Raw genomic sequence first — 11,604 nt, forward strand, 5'->3', positions numbered from 1 at the left:
TGCGATTATTTTGATCACCGCTCTCTAACGGTACTTGTTCCGACGCAATGCGTTGCGATGTTGCCAAAATGTATGGGGTTTGACAGACGCATGCGTTAACGACGCACGACGCAGCGTCAACGTAGAAAAATTTCTATTTCGACGCACGTCGTGACGCGTCTGTCAAAATGGTTTAACCATATCGGGTGAAAATCGATATTTTTTCACGTTAAATTGTTTCGAGCGCAGTTTTGCGTGTAGTTGGACTACTAAATAATTTTATTAACAAAACAAAATAAATGTAGAGAAAGTAATTTCGTAATTGCTGCAAAACAGGTGTGTGCGGGTCAGTATGCAATATGCAATAAAAAAGCGAAAACATGCTTTGCACTGTTTTATGCAGAACTGTAAATGATTTTCCAGTTGTAATTTAACATTATAATCACATCAGAACCTATAAATAAGAGGCATTATTGCTGATTTTTGATGTTTTTTTTTGTTAAATGTGTTGACATATCCATGCAGAACGCAGCGAACAAATACCAGCGTGCGTCACGTAATGCGTTGCGATACGCTGCGTCGGAACAAGTACCAAGCCCTTAGGGCGGTGGCAACGCTTTTTCGCATGCGATTTTACCGGACGGCCTGTCAAATTTTTATATGGGAATTGACAGATAACGTCGGACGACGAAATCGCACGTCCGACGTTATCTGTCTAATCCAATATAAATCTCGTCCGATAAAATCGCATCCGATGAGCGTTGCCACGGGCCTTAGTGAGTTGAACGTAACAATAATGATAAAAAATATACGTTTGAGTTTGTTTCTACACATCGTGTATAATTACATCGGCATATTTTGTTTTATTCTGCCGTATGACAAAATCGCACGTCTTACAATACCAGTCAAATACGATATAAAATTTTAGCAGCACGTCCAATTACATCGCATCTCATGAAGTACAGACACGAGCCTTAGTTGTCAGTGTTGAACTTCTGGTTCTGGTCGCTATTGATTTCCATATTTCATATGGAGTTTACTGCATATTATCATATGGGAAATGGAGGAATTTTCGGTCAGTATTATGAGAAAATCTGTGATTTTCGGTAGGCATATAAAAAATCGGTAGGAATACAGATAAGGGAACGGTCAGAACCTCGCCGAATGCGATTTAACCACATGCGGCAAGAAATGAGTTATCTTGATTTTCTAGGTTTTTAAGCTATTGTTATGATATTTCATTGTTTCTTCATAAAGATAAACATTATTTGATATGATTTTAGACATTTGACATCTGAAACAAAAGCGCATGCGGCGATGCGGCAATATCCAATGATTTTGATTTTGCCGCATCGCCGCTTGCGGCAGATTTGTAGGTGCTGTCATTAACGTCAAATTGGCAGTAGGCTCACAGACAAACCGACGTGACACTGGCGTTACAAAAGTGTCCCACATGAAAGTACTGTCATTTGCCAGTGAGGCGATCACTTCTGTCAAAGTAAGCTCTGTTCACTGGTGCTTCGATGTAAACAACTTTTGTAAATACAAATTGCGAAGGAAGTGTGAGGCACGATTTTGTGAGAATTATTGGACAAAACACCCAGGAAAATCATTTTATAAGTTTCCAAATCAATGCAAAAGATGTGAGAAGTACATAAAACAATACGCATTGGAATTTGCGAAGAAAAACAAAAAGGGGATTTAGCAGTTTCTGCTCTGTGTCAGTGTAGTAAGCGAATCATTATAGAGATGGCGCTAGTGTTTAACGTATTTTCATTTGAAATAAGGAGACAACTTTTGAAGCTCATTTTGTTCGAAGTGTCAAGTCGGTTTGTCGGTGGTAGGCTTGTGAGTTTGTGTTTCGTCAAATTTTATTTTTCCAACACACAACACAAACAGATGTCATTATACAAATCTTCCGATTTTGACAACTTGTCTTTACATTTTATTTATTTATTTATTTATTTATTTATTTCCATCATTGAGTATTGTTATGTCAAATCGTATACAATTTTCTATACCTCCCTCCAGCCCTCCCCGATTTTAATACCGTAGCCCCCAGTATTGTTATGTCAAGTCGAGAAATGTCAATTTGCTCTAAAGCACTTTACCTCCTAATATCCATATACCTTGGATCGGATGCGATTTTATCGGATGAGATTTATATGGGATTTGACAGAGATAACGTCGGACGTGCGATTTCGTCGTCCGACGTTATCTGTCAATTCCCATATAAAAATTTGACAGGCCGTCTGATAAAATCGCATGCGAAAAAGCGTTGCCTCCGCCCCTAATAATCGGGCCTAAAATCGGTATTTCTGGTCACTCTGGTTAGGATTTGCTTTTTACAATTTCACCTTGTCATACTCATACACCTTGAGCGGGGTCGTCTAGAAAATGTTTGGATCCAGTTGGCAGCACGGTCAATTGGCATCAGTTGGACATTTTGCACATTTACTATACGCAATTTGTAATTTGTTTGAAACTTTAAGTTGCATTTAACGAAACGAATGAACAGGGTACAGAAGTATAGCAAAGGCATTTTTACTGGCAAAAGTATCCCTTTGTGTGGATTGAGAAAAATACATAAGCAGTTTTTAAAATAGTTGCCGTATTCCAAATCGTGGTGCATTTTTGTGTGTGATGGATAAAGAGACGCAGTTTTCGTGAAGTTGTATGCATTAAGCAATCATAACAGGTAAATTTTCTACGAATTGTTTGGTATTATAATAAATAACGCGTCAGTTATTCAATGCCAACATACTAGATGTTGGATCATAGCTTGTTCAATTAAAATAACTAACAGACGAGAGTGGAATTCTGAAATGTGTTTTGTATTACAGCATATTACACTAAATCCGAGATATGCGGTTGATGAAATTCGGCAGTGCTTTAAACACAATTTCGAATGGAAATTAACACGTTCAGCCCGGCGCTGATTTTCATCAACTTTCCGTTCCGCCGGAATCTAGAACGCTAGCAGTTGACTGTAAACCGAATGTGCAAAATTGAGTTTTTTTTTTAGCTAAACTTAAAACTGTGCTCTGTTCACCAATACTGTTATGTGTGGGATGATGTTTTTATCAACCAAAATTATTCTCACAACATTATTTTATTTGCCCACTGCTGCTGTTCAAGCGAGTAGGGTACAGTTGTTTTCAATGTACAGTCAGTCCAAAAAGTATTCGTCTAGCTGAATATTTTGCAGGAAAAGGCGAATTTTGGTCGCTGTCCCAGGGAATCAGCTTCGGAATCGATTACGTCAGCGGTCGGCAAACTTTTGAGGCAAAGGGCCAACTTCAGTAAATGATCGAGTGCCGCGGGCCAGGTGAATGCGGTATTTTTATTATTGCGCTTAAATGATTACATTTTAATCTTTTACAAACAGTTCAGGTGTTATTGTTGTTTTTCTGTAATTAAATCATCAAAATACGGTTCAAAATTAATGATACCGACTTTAAAAACGAATTGTAATATTAGTCATTTGAGAATCAGCAAAACATGACCAAACATTTGATCAGTCAAAAAATAACAAAAAGGGATTAATGTCGCTTCTTAAAGACCCCTCCTCCCACGCCGCAAAAAAATATTGAATATATTCCGGGTATGATACAAAAGTCTGAACGGCTGAAAAATTATCGAAGCAAACATAGATTCAGTAATTATAAAAATGCTTTATGGACAAGTCAGATGTCATACCATGTCAGATCAATTGACAACTGATTCCTTACGAAAACGCACTTTGACAATCGTTGCACTCGTAAACAGCAACAGTGTGGAATCGTCGTTCTCATTAAAATAACAGGAGTTTTAAATATTTGTTTTTGCTTTCAAATATGATCGAAAATATCCCTAAAATAGTTCAAAGGGAAACCAACTGATATGTGTGAAATGAAGAAAAAAGAAAAAAAAAAGAAAAAAAAATATCGCGTGAAAATGTATGGAGCTTTTTCACTATATTTAAAATTTTGTATTGCATGTTTTGCGCTGGCGATAGTCTAATGCTCTCCCATCAAATGCAAGTCGCATGCAAATCTTTAGATAAATTTATTGTAACCAGGCTTTAGTATATCTCAGCAATATTAAATTTCGTGTGCGATTTCCTTCATTTCGAAAGTCTTACTATCTTGTTGAATCAATGTTAAAATTACATAACGGTTGCATCAACAAAATTGACAAATTCATGGATTTATCATGGGATTATCTTCACCCGCTCTAACAAAACGTTAATTGCACTTTAAATAGCAGTATCCCATGAGGCAACAGACAACCTCTATCAGTCACCTTACCTTGACACCTCTATCAGTCGAACTCTAACCATGATTACCAAAAAAGTGAACCAACCAACTTATAAGCGTGCGGGATCAATGAATGACACCCCGTAGCTTTTTAAATGGACTGCGTACTGAAGTCTGTCGTCGCATAAGAACATTTCTGCGTTTTGTTCACCACTATCTTGGCACTATAAGGCAACAATCAAAGCATTGAAATAAAGCCCAGGTTCTTGTTTGAGGTTCCAAAAAAGCTAAAAATGAAGACAGAGGTACAAGTGGCTACATTACTCAGTTATCTGGGCCGGAAGATCGATGCAACCCACCAAACAGTGAAATAGTATGGGAAACATAAACACACATATCAGCAAGCATAAATCGCGTCCACTGACTTCGCAAAGGCAAACAATACCGCCAAAACTCAATGCGTTCATATTTCGTTAATTTCGGTTGTTGAAACATGACACCATAGTCTGCAAACTAGTACAACATCCGTCACATGTGTTCCATCGAATTTTTCTGGACCAACATAATGCAAAAGCTCTACTCTAACAATTTTGTCGCGAGCACTTAGGATGCCTATATGCATGTCTTCGTCCATTATGGCGAATTTCTTAGTCTTATTTCTTAGACTTATTGTCTTAGGCCAAAAGTCTTAGTTTTATTTGTCCAAGGAAGCTTAAATAATTACCTTTTAAATGATGTACATGTAAAGAAAATATCTCTCCTGGTTTTTTTTCTACAGCCAGCCGAAAAAAGGCAATTTTTTCATGTAAACGTTACGGGGATATTGATCACGAGTTCGAACATACCGAACGATCCGTCATTCCATAGTACTTTAATTAAAGTTGAAAGAGTACGATGTTATAAAGTTTAATTCTATAAAATATTCAGTAAGTTGTATACGAATAGTTTCTTCCCATCTTTCAAAAACAGTCAAAACCTTTCGCGAGCCGGATTGAATGTTGCGGCGGGCCGCATTCGGTCCGCGGGCCGGACTTTGCCGGCCGCTGGATTACGCTATCGGAGTTTCGGAACCGATTCTGATTTCGGAGCCAATACCGATTCCGGAGCAATTCCAATTCCGCAGCTGATTCCGATTCCGGAGCTAATTCCAATTCTGGAGCCTATATCGGAACCAATTCCGTTGCCGATTCCGGAATCGATTTTGAAAACTGATTCCGGACCTTCTATTCAGAATCGATTTCAGAAAACTTCGGAACTAGCTGAAATCGATTCCGACAGAAACTTCATTTTCCCATCACTACAAACAGAATACAGTTTTGCATCTCGCAATAACTTGCATATTAATTCTAGCTAAAGTTGTCATAAATGTATTTTATAGTTTAGGACATGATTTGTTGTGCTTTTTTTACCACTTTCTCCTCTTCATCCCCTTCCATTCTCCTATTCTTGATGGTTTCATCAAGATCTAATGATGTTAATATTTTGTTAAAAATTAAACATTCAACCGATTTTGCTCAAATTTGTAGAGAAGATGCCAAAGGGTGCTACAATACACTGAGAAAAATTTCATAATGGGGAGTGATCACTAAAAATCATAATTCTGCTTAAAAAAGCTCCATCCTCTTATTTATTGTTTTTTTACCTTGAACATGTCATATCTACACTTTCTGTGGCAATGTCTCAATCTTATTCTGCTGCAACTCCACCTCCAATTTGTGTACTCATTACAAATTTTGAACTTTATTTTTTCCTGAATTAATAACCACGGCAATGCGTGGTGATTAAGAGGAGTAGAAATGTTGTGCATCAGAGCTATTGTTTTTATGCAAAAAATTTAACAATTGATTTTGTTTACATTTCCCAAACTATGTATCAAATATTAATGCTTTAATGCTGGTAGTAAAAGAGTCGCTATAGAAAAATTATTATGCGCCTCTATAAGTATGTTTTTTTTTCACTTACATCCTTAACAGTTATGTTGTTGCTTAGTTTACTCGATCCTTTTCATTTTCATTTTTGGTGTTACCAAATTTTATATCGCAAGTATCAATAAAATACATTGAATACAACCAATTGCAATTGCTAACCACCAGCCTTTCATCAAGAACCATTGCATTTATTGTTTTACATTTTTTTCGTTTTCTTTTATACTAATTTTTTCTAATAAACAGCATACTTAAAGCCAAACCCAAACACTTTTGTTGTCCGTAACACACAGTAAGAATAATTTTTCTAAACGTTTAAATGCCATTTTGCGTAATGTCCTACGCGGACATGCCGACCTATACAAGCTTTCATGAGTTATTCACTCATGATTGTCAGTTTTGCGAGTTCACTATACTGTAGGACGAGTTAGAAAAGTACATTGCCAATTAAAATTTCCAGTTAAATGTTTAAAGTCTACAGAAAATATTCACAATCATTCTATAGAAAGGGAATATGTGATTTCATGGAACTTCACATGTTAAGAAAGCCTACATAAATAGCCAGTTCCGCTAAGCTCCAGTCACCCACGGCTCTGGAGTCGGTTATAACGCAGCACCAAAATGAGCAGCAGCAGTTATAATGGGTACCAAAACAATCGCGGGCTGAAACAATCGATTTGTTGAGATTGTTTATGTTCAAAACTCAAATACACAAATTTGAACACATTTTAACTCATTTTTTATGTTTTTTTTTAAACAAAAAGCATGTAGGTTGACTGGGCCAAATGAGCTATATTTTGTCGCGCGAGACGTTTTTCGATTGGTGCCAGAGTGCAGCCTTCGCTTGACAGGTTGCTCGGACAGGCTGCAGCCTAATCGATTTGACACATCAATTGTCAAATTCAAAGCGAACTTCCCTCTTGATTGAATTTAAAAACAATATTCTAAAAGGTTAAACCCTGTGTTATATTCACGAAAGAATCATATAAAACAATTAATTGAGCGGTTTAAACCACCCCCTTGATACAACCAACATAGTTTAAAATTAATTTGAAACCAACCAAACTAACAAAAACCGTTCATATGTCCGTTAAATAAAGAATACTCGTACTAATTCTAGACACCACTGATCCGTTAGAGAAAAATTCTTTCGAGAAACAAAAAGACTATTTCTACACGGCCGGGCAGCGTAAAACTCACTCAAACAAAACGATAACTAAAAATAATGCTAAGTTAAACATTGCTGTTCCACAAAAACAGTCCGGCTAAAACATCTTTATTTGCAAAATATTAATTTCAATGTCATTTATTGAATATATATTGAATACTAATTAAGGCCCGGTAAAATCTACCGGATGTCCTCAAATTTCGAATCATTTTCAAACTCTACACGTCCAGTGGCAACAACCATAACTCATAGGTGTTTGAGTTCTTATTTGTTCTTACAACTGTTTTAACCTTGTAGCTTCCTTGTTGTTACATTTCTTACTGTACATTGCAAAACCGTTAAATATCGATGAGGCTACTTTTGAGCCATACTGATGTAAATCTTAAATCTTAAATGCCTCTGTAGACGCAAATGTATAATTTTTTGATTATTATTTTTTGGTTATTGGCGTGATTTTTTTGGAAAGCATAGCTAAGTAGTAATCTCTACAACGTGTTCATTGAAAAACGTATTGATGTGCAGTGGATTAAAAAAAATTAGGGTGACTTCTGTTTTTTGTGCCCATAAATGTTAAGATTGAACTACAAAAATATGATATCGCACGTGGTTCGAATTCCATTTCTACTCTTTTTTTCGACTTATGTTTCATACGTTAGGTAATTAGTAATAGATGCTTAGAACTATTTCAATGTAAATTTGCTTGGTCTTTAATTTCATGAGGGTCATTTCCAAAAACGCCATCAAAATTTTATTTTATTATCCTGAAACTGGTTTTGAAGTATTCAATGGAAAGGGTATTTGTGTATGAGACAATTGTTACTGTTGTGCCAAATATCAGATTTCGACAGTGAACATATCCCCTCATATAACCATTCCAAATGTATAGTTCTAATATTCCAATCTATACTGTTATAGAAAAGAATGATTCAGCACTGTTATAGCCTTTCCAGATCAATTAACTAAATTCACATTTACTTGCAAACTACTTTATTTACTCTTGCCGCCCCACATTTGTCAAATTTTGCTTCTAATTTGACGTGTCCTTAATTATAACGTGGTTGTTCTTAATCGACAACATAGTACGGTGATAGCATCACATGGTAGATATTGCCGTCACTCTTGATAGATACAGTCAGAATCTTTTCAGCTCTCTTGACCACGTTACAGTAAGCATAGTTTCATTGTGGATCATTCTGCAGTTGATGCTGATCCGGCTGAATGCAGTGCGCACGGTTGTCTCCACTAACGCGCAGTATGTTGCAGTCATGTAGCACAATGAACCATCTCTCCCTTTAGTGCTTTGTTCCCGAAGGACATCCTGAAATAAGTAGTTCTTCCCGCCCTCGAGCAAATCGTTAACTTTCAAGCCATCAACATCCGCCCCTTTCTTGCTCGGAATTTCATCAAGGCTTTTTAGCATATGGCCGCTTATGGTCTCTCGGCTACATCCGCCTCTTATTGTCATGCGTTTTCCTTGTCCCGACTCCAATATTGCGGAGTCGTAGATTTGAGGGAGTAGTTGATTTGGGGCGGTCCCGTGGTACGTGGTCGTCAACTCGAACGACTCAATAACATGCCCGTCATGGGTTCAAGCCCATGGACCGTCCCCCCGTAGCAAGGATTGACTATCCGGCTAAGTGTTAATGAATGTATGTAGTATGCGAGGTGCTTAAGCACCAATAATGAGTATGGTTGGCTTTATTAATGATTGAATGAATTGGAATATCAACCATGTCACAAATAAGCTATTTTGCACAGTTTTCAAACATTTTTTTTAAATATTGCCTTGAATATCTTGATTTATAATGTGAAGGGGTATGAGATGGGACACTTTATCATCAGGTGGCTAATTTGCTACTTTAATAAAAAAAAAAAATCATTATATCCAATACCACGTGTTTTCAAATCGGTGTGTGTAAACAAAAAATCTAAGTAACCATTGCCCTCATTACACGCGGGCTGGCAGTGTGGCATGGAGCAAGTCCTTTCGCAGCAACTCGCGTTGCTAAGAGAGCTGCGCTCACCGCTTTCGCTCTCTCGCTGAATGTTTACACTCACGTCATTGTGGCGATTTTCGATTTTATATATAGCGAGATCGGTGTAGCATATCTACTATAGTATAAACTACATTATTATTAACCACACTATCAGCTATAGACACATGGTAACAAATCACACTATTGTAACACATTTATAACATATTCAGCAAATCAGACCAGGGCAACAAACCCGAAGAGTTCAGGCCACACAGTCCATTCAAAAACATCCGAAACATGCATCATAAGCAAAAGCAATTGTCACCACAACAAAAGTAGGTCGCCGTCACCGAGAACACATAGCAACGTACAAGCGCGGTGACGAAGACACCCATTTGAAACCTTCTTGCGCAATACATTGAAACTACAGCATAAGCACGCAGCGACAAAAACACCTCACACCCTCCCTGACGCATCCCATACAAAACAAAAACAAGTAATTGTCACAAAACAACACAGCGACCTAATTTGTAAGAAATTGCACCGAACCAATATATTTTATCGATAAATAAAACCAACACCGATCACGACAGATCAGATTCGTTCGGACTGCCAAGAGAGGACGTTACACTTCCTAAAAATCTTCGAGTTTCCAGTAAGGGAAACCCCTTAGGAGTTTCCATGATCGCCTGGACGATCAAATTCCGGGTTCAATCAGTCCGCTTTGAACAGTTCACTCCACCTCGTCTCATATCAGTAAAAACTGACTCCCCGCTAACATAGTGCTCGACGGCCCCCGCGTACGTTCGATCACATTACATCGGCACTGCAACCGAAAACTGGCGCGAGGACAAGCCTCTCCTCTACCCTACAACGACGACGAGCCCTGCTGCCGAGAGGTTCGGCGTTCCGGGGGCAACAATGTTTGATAATGTATTAATTTTACAGCAAAAGTCGATTGCACGATGTAAATATTGAAGATCGGTTAGTTAAAGATTCTTTGAAAATGTGTGTGTAACGGTTATCAGCACAGAAATTCAAAAAAATACATTAATTTCATGCCAGTGACAACTTTTCACTGTCAAAATCAAAATCGTCGTATCTGCGAATCGTCGTAACTCGGGGGATGCCTGTACAGGCCGGTATGTTCACGTATGACGTTTACGCCAAATTTAAGAAGAAGAATTTTTGGAATATTGTCTTATTTTTTGATAAAAATAACCCAGCTCTTATTAACTTCATGCTTTTTCCACCAGAATATTTGAAATTTGCCTTGAATTATCGGGTCTTTTGTTATGACAATGTGCTCAATTAATCGCTTTTTCAAATATCCTCCTCATAACGCAATGTCATCATTGTATTGAACTGTCATTTCTCAACAGCACGGATAAACGGACAGCCGGATAAAAGGTACCCGGACAAATGGCGCTCCACTGTACTCTCAAAAGAATTCCTGTCATGTGCCCAACTCTTGCATGGATCGAGTCCCTGATGCTCACGACTGTTTATCCTGGTATTCGAGTAAACCAATCAACTAACTGATATCCAAATGAATGATGGCTACTATGGCAGATCTTAACTACCTACACCAGATTAACAGTTATTATGCCAGATAAGAAAAAATGAAGCTTTGGGATAAAATCGTTGTAATAGTTTTAGTACTCCTCAGGTTGCATATTCTTCTCATTTTAATAAAAACGAGACATTAATGTTATCCCGTGTGAAATCGGGTAAATCAACTAGTTCACTGGCAGGGTCTGAGGCCTGCCACCAGGCAGAACGTGTTAATTAGTTTTTCATATAAATTTTAACATAATTGAAAAAAGATTCTGTATCAATACGGTGTATACATAATTTTATTAATTGAAACCATCAACTTAAACAAAATTATCTAAGTCTTAGAGGTGTTTTCCCGAAAACGTGGTATTTGTTTTAAGCTCCCTTCCGAACATATTAACCGCGTCACACCATTGGTGTTAGCATAAGTTATCATATTTATGTCCGTTTTTAGGATACAATTGTGGTGAAAATGTGCAACCCATTCTTTGAAGGTGACTCCTGAGGGTGTCAAAATGTCATTGTTTATTTGTTTGTGATATTTTAATCGCTTTACAACTTTGTGCTTTGCTGCTATTCATCCGTTGTGTTGATCGGCATCCTATATTTCTCATGTTTATGCATATGTATGTTGTGTCAAATTGCGTACGTGGACTGCCACTGAACCTTCTGAACGCGATTTCTACAGATATTTAACCGTTAAGTAATTTTAGGTTCGTCTTCTGTATGGTTCGTTGTTCATTTACAGTCCGAACTCACTG

General features: G+C 37.5%; 1 long non-coding RNA gene across 1 annotated transcript; it reads left to right on the plus strand.

Moving 5' to 3' along the window:
• The first annotated feature begins 1,877 nt into the window (after window positions 1–1,877).
• Window positions 1,878–11,028, plus strand: LOC125906580 (uncharacterized). Its single transcript, XR_007451941.1, has 2 exons — window positions 1,878–2,677; window positions 10,669–11,028. It is a non-coding gene; the product is annotated as an uncharacterized LOC125906580 (long non-coding RNA).
• Window positions 11,029–11,604: the final 576 nt, after the last annotated feature.

This window comes from Anopheles coluzzii, chromosome 2 (assembly GCF_943734685.1).
Source record: "Anopheles coluzzii chromosome 2, AcolN3, whole genome shotgun sequence".
Taxonomy (NCBI): Eukaryota; Metazoa; Arthropoda; class Insecta; order Diptera; family Culicidae; genus Anopheles; species Anopheles coluzzii.